We start from the raw sequence: 9,409 nt of genomic DNA, 5'->3' as shown, positions 1-9,409 counted from the left end.
GTGAGAAAACCTGGATTTGTGCTGGAAATCACTTTAGATAAGCTATTACCAGCAGGACAGTGGGGTGGGAATAGGTATTGTTTCATATTCTCTGTGTATATATAAAGCCTGCTGCAGTTTCCACGATATGCATCTGAGGAAGTGAGCTGTAGCTCACGAAAGCTTATGCTCTAATAAATTGGTTAGTCTCTAAGGTGCCACAAGTCCTCCTTTTCTTCCTGTGTTAAACTGTAATCCTTTGATTGGCTCTGTGTTGAAAATGACATTCAAACTGTAACTATAGGGTGAGGCTGCCAGAAAAGGGAATACCATAAGGCCCTGCAAAATTATAATACAGAAATTGATACAAATGGGGAACATTTTTAAGGCTAGCTTGCTACAATAGATGCACGTGAAAAAAAAGAAAGGCAAAATAAACTTCAGCACTTATGTGTCCCTCATAGCTGTGCCTCACAATCTAGCAAGGCCCCAAATATGGAACACAATGTACGTCCAAAGTCCAAAATGAGGGACATACAAAAATAATTAATGTAGGGAATTTAAATACAATGGGATTCATGTCTTTAGTGGAGGTAACGCTTCCCATAACCTCAGTTTCATAACTCCAGTGGAAATAATTTTCAACAATGCCAGGGAAAGGGACACCAAATTTCTGTGGAATGTAGGTTTCTTTGGGACTAAAAGGAGTGACATACCTCATGAAGAGGGACAGTGAAGAGGTTTGTTCAGCCCTTTGAATAACTTTAAAATAATGTGAGTGACTGGAGCTGGTGAAACTGTTCACTGAGTGGGAAAAAGTACAAATTTTGATAACTTTTCCAATTTAACAACAAAGGTCTGTTGAGAAGGGGTGAGGGGGATTTTCCAAAAAGAGTTCACAAGTTTCTTTTCCTGATTTTGGACCAGCTCAGCTTGTGAATAAATTATTCAATGAATTTGGCTCTTCTTTTCTCTTCACCGATTATCCACAAACTGACAAACTGGGTTGTTGTTCAGAACTGTTTGATTAATAGATTTGTTGTATGTAAATTTTTGAGCTTATTGGTGGAGCTTCTGGTTAAGGGGGTTATTAATTTCATTTTTCTTTATTTTTAGCAATTTTTTTATGTACATGTCCAAAAATTGGGATTTTAGGGGCTTTCTCTTTGTATATACTGTAATGAGTAATATATATTATATATGTTACTTATTACGGTAATTTATGCTGTAATGAGTAATCTCTTTGTAGTGTTCCCTAGTGCACTTTAACATAATACTGTTTCAAAAATCACTAGGGAAGCTTTAATGCACACAAGCAGGGTACACGGACTAATTAACGTGCAAAATGTTAGTGGACTTTAGAAATCACACTTCCATAGTCCACATTACTGCTCCATGTAAACAAGACGTTAGCTACAAGTAACATTTTGCGTGTTTTTTCAGTGTTTGTTGGATAAACCCTTCTTTTCTATCTGGTGTTTTATTAATGTTTATCAATTAAAACTGAAAATCAGAAACTCTACCTATGAGTTTGGGCAAAGTACACATAGAAAGTGTATTTGACATTCAGAATTCAGTGTTCAGTGATATCCAATTAAACAGTGTTTGATCTGTTTGATTGGTTTTCTATGCCACATAGTACTGTTTTGCTCCCCGGATTTGTTATCCTAATTCTTATAAACAGGAGCAGCGCTTGAGAAATCATTGGGGTATCAGATCTCTTAGGGAGAGGAAGAGAAATGCTTTAGAAAGATAATCATAGCAGGCCTCATGCCAGTTAGTCATTTATACCACACCATCTCATGTATTCCCTATGGCTTTCTGTTAGAAGTATGCTAGTAATGAGAAAATAATTCATTGAACAGTCTTTAAAAAAAATCACAAAGTTCATATAATAAATGGTTCCATGAATATTCTTTAATCTGCTGCACCCCTGTGTTCAGCAAGGTGTATAAATAATATCACAGAAGCCAGATAATACTATTTGTATCCACGGCTACATCATATTCCATAAAATAAGTGAAAGCTGCAAAGTACCTGAATTCCTGGGGACATATTTGTAAAGGTATTTAAGAATCTAAAGATACAGATAAGTGCCTAGAGGGATTTTCAGAAGTGCCAAGGTGCCTAACTCCCTTCTGCATGTTTAGATATCGAAATACCTTTAAAAATCTGGCCCCTGTAACTTAGAGATGGCAGATTCCAAAGTCAGGCTCTTTAAACACAAAGGAATAATGGATCTGGTTTTTGTCTGGCACTTTCTCCCCAGTGCTTCAGACAGGGGTATATATTCCCAAGATGCATTATTGATCTCTCTCTCTCTTTTTTGTTTTTGTTTTTGTCTCTTTATTTTCTGTTGTAAATGCATCATTCTCCCCATCTATCTTGATACAGAATTTTGTTGTTTTGGTCTCTGTAACAGGGACTCTAGGTGGAATATGTTTATAGATTCATAGATACTAAGGTCAGAAGGGACCATTATGATCATCTAGTCCGACCTCCTGTACAATGCAGGCCACAGAATTTCACCCACCCACTCCTGCGAAAAACCTCTCACCTATGTCTGAGCTATTGAAGTCCTCAAATCGTGGTTTAAAGACTTCAAGGAGCAGAGAATCCTCCGGCAAGTGACCCATGCTACAGAGGAAGGTGAAAAGCCTCCAGGGCCTCTTCCAATCTGCCCTGGAGGAAAATTCCTTCCCGACCCCAAATATGGCGATCAGCTAAACCCTGAGCATATGGCAAGATTCACCAGCCAGATACTACAGAAAATTCTTTCCTGGGTAACTCAGATCCCACCCCATCTAATATCCCATCACAGGCCATTGGGCCTATTTACCATGAATATTTAATTACCAAAACCATGTTATCCCATCATACCATCTCCTCCATAAACTTATCAAGTTTAATCTTAAAGCCAGATAAATCTTTTGCCCCCACTGCTTCCCTTGGAAGGCTATTCCAAAACTTCACTCCTCTGATGGTTAGAAACCTTCGTCTAATTTCAAGTCTAAACTTCCTGGTGGCCAGTTTATATCCATCTGTTCTCGTGTCCACATTGATACTGAGTTTAAATAATTCCTCTCCCTCTCTGGTATTTATCCCTCTGATATATTTATAGAGAGCAATCATATCTCCCCTCAGCCTTCTTTTAGTTAGGCTAAACAAACCAAGCTCCTTGAGTCTCCTTTCATAAGACAGGTTTTCCATTCCTCGGATCATCCTAGTAGCCCTTCTCTGTACCTGTTCCAGTTTGAATTCATCCTTCTTAAACATGGGAGACCAGAACTGCACACGGTATTCCAGGTGAGGTCTCACCAGTGCCTTGCAGAACGGTACTAAAACCTCCTTATCCCTACTGGAAATACCTTGCCTGATGCATCCCAAGACCGCATTAGCTTTTTTCACAGCCATATCACATTGGCGGCTCATAGTCATCCTATGATCAACCAATACTCCTAGGTCCTTCTCCTCCTCCGTTACTTCTAATTGATGCGTCCACAGCTTATAACTAAAATTCTTGTTATTAATCCCTAAATGCATGACCTTACACTTCTCACTATTAAATTTCATCCTATTACTATTACTCCACTTTACAAGGTCATCCAGATCCTCCTCTATGATATCCCTGTTCTTCTCTAAATTGGCAATACCTCCCAGCTTTGTATCATCCGCAAACTTTATTAGCACACTCCCACTTTTTGTGCCGAGGTCAGTAATAAAAAGATTGGTTCCAAAACCGATTCTTGAGGAACTCCACTGGTAACCTCCCTCCAGCCTGATCGTTCACCTTTCAGTAGGACCCGTTGTAGTCTCCCCTTTAACCAATTCCTTATCCACCTTTCAATTTTCATATTGAGCCCCATCTTTTCCAATTTAACTAATAATTCCCCATGTGGCACGGTATCAAAGGCCTTACTGAAATCTAGGTAAATTAGATCCACTGCGTTTCCTTTGTCTAAAAAATCTGTTACTTTCTCAAAGAAGCGGATCAGGTTGGTTTGGCACGATCTACCTTTTGTAAAACCATGTTGTATTTTGTCCCACTTACCATTGACTTCAATGTCCTTAACTACCTTCTCCTTCACAAGTTTTTCCAAGACCTTGCATACTACAGATGTCAAACTAACAGGCCTATAATTACTTGGATCACTTTTTTTCCCTTTCTTAAAAATAGGAACTATGTTAGCAGTTCTCCAATCATAGGGTACAACCCCTGAGTTTACAGATTCATTAAAAATTCTTGCTAATGGGCTTGCAATTTCATGTGCCAATTCCTTTAATATTCGTGGATGAAGATTATCTGGGCGCCCTGATTTAGTCCCATTAAGCTGTTTGAGTTTCACTTCTACCTCAGATATGGTAATATCTACCTCCATATCCTCATTCCCAATTGTCATGCTACCATTATCTCTAAGATCCTCTTTAGCCTTATTAAAGACTGAGGCAAAGTATTTGTTTAGATATTGGGCCATGCCTAGATTATCCTTGACCTCCACTCCATCCTCAGTGTTTAGCGGTCCCACTTCTTCTTTCTTTGTTTTCTTCTTATTCATATGGCTATAGAACCTTTTACTATTGATTTTAATTCCCTTTGCAAGGTCCAACTCTACTTGACTTTTAGCCTGTCTCACTTTATCCCTACATGTTTTGACCTCAATAAGGTAGCTTTCCTTGCTGATCCCTCCCATCTTCCACTCCCTGTATGTTGCGCTATATTCCATCAGCTTGAATGCAGGGTGACAGGTTTGACTGACAGACTGACTCTAATAGAGTGTTCCCAAAGTAAACTAGATAGAGAGCTTGAGATTAGAGCCATCTCTAACAGTTAATGAGTAAGGTCTTGATTTGCCCAAGTTTTTGCCACTCTCTGCCTGGAAAATTTGCCTGTGCTCCACTCGACAGATTTGTTCTCCCTTAATCTATTCCCTTCCCTTCACCTCCACTCCCTCCTGTTCCTACAAACTCTTTGCCCCTATTTAGCCTCACTCCCATCCAACCAGGGTCTCTTATCTTCCCCTTCAAGCCTCCCCAGCCAGACTTTTGGGGACTGATTCTGATCTCACATTAATCAGTGGAGGTGCCCATAGGATTCAGTGAGAGTCTTTCCATGGACTCTAATTGGCTTTGGATCAGGCCCTAGACCAGGAATCCTTTTGCTGAAGTCAGTGAAGTTACAATGGTGTCAAACTGGTGTAAAGGAGATCAGGATCAGGCCCTTGATGTCTTACTGATTTTCTGTTGCTCTGGCCACCTGCCCCAACAGCCAGGCCTGGATCTCTAGGATGCTGCTTTAATTCACCTCACTCATCTATCCCTTCAATCCTCTCACACTATAGGAAATCTCTTTGTTCCTTTGGAAAGTCCAGCAGCATGTAGATTCTAGAATGATTACATGTCAGAGCAACATTTGCAGAAAGCAGTTCTCTCAGATGCAGGTTGCCCAGAGTTCTCCATCCCACTGGAATGCCAGAAGGCCAGCAAAATCTGCATTTTATTCAGACTGTCCTCTAAAAACACTGACACCTTCATTATTATGAATATCAAAACCCAGTGGCAAAACCCAGAGCACAGAAAGAGGTGTGCGTATCGCTGTTCTTCGAATAAGACCCCTAGTTTTTCCTTTCCTATAGGCCCCAGCTCTAGTCTAAATTAAAAACCCAGAAACAGGCAAGCCACTGCAAATTTGGGGAAGTCTTTCCTATCAGCTGGTAGACATGCTTCATCCGGTAGACTGTAAATAGAGCAAAGCACTAGCCCCACATTGAACAATAACCAATATTTCATTATCTCTAAACAACCAAAGCACTAAATAATCTATAAACGGTTACATTAGTGTCTGGCAAATACATAGGAATATGTACTCTAGCATAGAAATTCACAACCTTTTTCCACTTAAACTCCAAAAACACCTACCATGTTTTCCTATGATGACCCCATCCTCACAACCTTTTTCCACGTAAACTCCAAAAACACCTACCATGTTTTCCTATGATGACCCCATCCTCACTATCCTTTGTGGCTGCCGATTTCTAACTTTGAGCTGTTTTTTAATAAGAATAAATGCACTGGATGTTGTGATCAGGTTCCTGTATTCTGCAATTCTGTAGTTAAAGAATCCGCCCCTTGCTATAGAAGAGTGCTCCAGAATATAGGATTTCATCTTAAAACAATGATGTTTCTATCTCTTATAGTCACAAAGAAAACTTTCCACACATCAATTGCTTGTAAATCAATGCCATGATGTCTGTCAGCAACCTGAAGTAGTAGAAACATAGGACATGGGATTGAAAAGGATTATCTGGGTCATCAAGTTCAGTTCCCCATTAGCACAGGCAACTGCATTATGTAATCCCATTCATAAACGTATCCTAAAAGCAGCTTGTTCGTCTAGGAGTATGATTATTGCTTTGCATATGTAAAGGCCAGGGTTCAAATCCCAGACAAAGTCTTGTAAAGGCCATGAGTGGTCCTGTATCTTTAAAGGGGAAGGATGGGGCACTGACTTAGGCTGTAGGAGACCTGGATTCTATTCCCTTCTCTGCTAGTGACTTCCTGTATGAATTTGGGCAAGTCACTTAATTTCTCTGGGCCTTCGTTCTCCATCCATAAAATGGGAACAATAATATTACTACTGTCTTTAGATTTTAAGATCTTCAGCTCAGTAATTGTCTTTGACTATGTGCTTGTACAGCACTATGGGGCCCTGACCTTATTTCGGAATCTGTAGGTTCTAGTGCAGTAGTAGGGATAATAATAATACTGTTGATGATGTCAGGCTAGTCCCCGAGGCTATGCTGTATTATTAACTTCCGGGAGATGGTTCAGTGGTGACAAACTTTATAATGCTGTGGAGCATGGACCAAAAATTGTTTCCTCTGGTATAGTTAGTGCTGTAAGAACAATGATAAATTCCTGCAAAAATTACAGAAATTTCAAGGAGGAATAGGGGGAGGAAAAAAGACACTTAAACTGAAAAGATTTGGGCTGTTTAATGGATTAAGCATTGGCATTTCTTTGCAGAGTTCCGGTTCAGAACCGTGACTGTAGAAAGGAATAATTGAAAAATTATTCTAAAGGTTATGAGTTAATAAAGTGTGAAAATGTGTTGTGCGGCTGCCATACTCTGCTCAGTTTTACATTGACTTACATGTGATATTGCTCATCTGGCTTGCAGCTAGTTACATAGGTGCTCACAATGAAGTTTTTATTTATTTATGTACAGTACAGGTCTTTATTTAATTAGGGAATAAAACTTCACTGACACAAGCATCTCAGTCACCAACAGAGTGCTAGCCATCCTGTCGGGTTACATTTCACTCCAGTCCAGTAAGGTAACGTGCACAAATACTTCTGAGCAAAGTGGTGAAATTTTCAGATAAGAAAAGAATAAATTAAATCCATGAGCCAGCCTCTCTTTAGGCAGCAGCAGTTATGGAAAGAATATCACAATGTACGGTAAGTGAGTGAGTGATGTCCCTCTTTAGTGATTGGGCCCAGACACAAGTGTAATACTCTCTCTATAATTCAAAGGATTTATTGGAACATTGCAAATAACAACTCCAGCACACACAGACAGGAATTAACTTTTTCTAGTCACCACCTCCCTCCCCCCTGAAACAAAACAACAACATAATATCAAACAAAGACAACAGCTTACCACTGAAATAAAGATACAGCACCACCTATTGGCAGAGGCACTGGCTGCACTGAAAGAAGTTCTGCAGTAGAAGTAGAAGTCTGTGCTTCTGGAGTTGAAGGCCCACATTTTGAGTCCCAATGCTAAATGGGTGCATGTAATTTACATAGTAATTGGTAGGTTTCAGAGTAACAGCCCTGTTAGTCTGTATTCGCAAAAAGAAAAGGAGTACTTGTGGCACCTTAGAGACTAACCAATTTATTTGAGCATAAGCTTTCGTGAGCTACAGCTCACTTCATCTGATGCATGTGTCTCTTGTCTGCATTTTTCAATTTTATTGTAATATGGCCTAGATGAGCCATCCTAGGAAATTTGTGTCACAGGTTAAAGACCCTTGTGGGAGCTGAGCCAGGGCTCAGCCTGAGAGAAAGGAGCCCCATAGTAACTCATGTGAGAAGAAGACAGACTAAATGGGAGGGGCCACTGACAGTTCAACAAGGATTGTTGAACAAGCTGCTGCTCTTGCTACTTAAGAGATGCTGTGTGTGGCTGCAGAGACCAAAGCACAATCTACTGTTACTGGCTGGAGAGGCTCATGACTGAGCACCTGCTTCAGGCCAGACTGTCAAAAACAAAGCAGATACCCCCAACCTGGAGGTGTGTTCTAGAAGTAGATTTCACCAATGCCAACAAATGTGAACTCCTGGATCACTATAACAGTCTTACTATTGAGTCACAGACAGTCCCCTTAGACTCTCCAGTCTACCTGGCCAACTTGAGCACCTGAACTTAGTGGTAAATGGTCACTTTCACCAAAAATCAAATGATATTTAGGTTGCGTCCCATCCTAAGAGACTAGTCACTTACCCCACATCAATTGATACCCTAGATCATCAAAGACAGTACCTGTAGCCAATCCTGTAATAAACTATCTAAAGGCTTGTTCACTAGGAAGAAGAAATAGAGTTATTTACAGTTTAAAGCAACAAACATATACACACAGATGAGTTACCATCTGGCTCCTAAGAGTGACAGAGTTGTAGAGATCTGTCACTTCAAGTGTCTTTCAGGGTGACCCCGGAGGTAACCTCTGGGGGTCTCTGGTTTCAGTTTGGTTTCTCTGACCCTATGAGAGTTCCAGCAGCAAAAGAGATGGAAAATTTTCCTTCAGCTTTGTTTTATTTCCTTCATTCAGCTTCCAAGTCCGCAGGAGGAGCTTCCTTGCACATGGCATACCAATCCTTTGTATTGCCATATTCCTTGATAGCCCTTCTGGATGGTCAGGGGGATGATTCCTGTGCCTAAGTTCACAAGTTCAGAGCCAACATTTTCAAAGTTATAAAGCAAAACGTACCTATTTTCTTATTGCCTGGAACGCTGACATTACAAGTGAGATCAACACAGGCCGCAATTTACAAGCCTTTCATAGAGTCTAAACATGAACTACATTCTTATAAGACTAATACCTATTTTGAGCAAAACTAATACAAAATATGAAGGAGGAAACTGGATCAAAACTGGAGGGGTCTAAGATGGGGTCAGGAAAGCGCATATTAATATAGAAGAAACAGCCTAAGGCCACAGCTGAGGAAGGATGGTCCAGTGGTTTGGACACAAGCCTTAGATGTTGAAGCTTTGGGTTCAAGTCTCTCTTCTGCCATAGCCTTACCATACACACTGTAACCAGAGTGATCACTTAAGGTGAGCTATTACCAGCAGGACAGTGTGGGGGGACCTTTTGTAGTGATAATCAAGGTGGGCCATTTCCAGTGGTTGACAAGAACGTCTAAG

Source organism: Lepidochelys olivacea (genome assembly GCF_965140295.1).
Source record: "Lepidochelys olivacea isolate rLepOli2 genome assembly, chromosome: 1".
Taxonomy (NCBI): domain Eukaryota; kingdom Metazoa; phylum Chordata; order Testudines; family Cheloniidae; genus Lepidochelys; species Lepidochelys olivacea.
The sequence above is the reverse complement of the archived record's forward strand: the minus strand, read 5'-3'. Positions refer to the sequence as shown.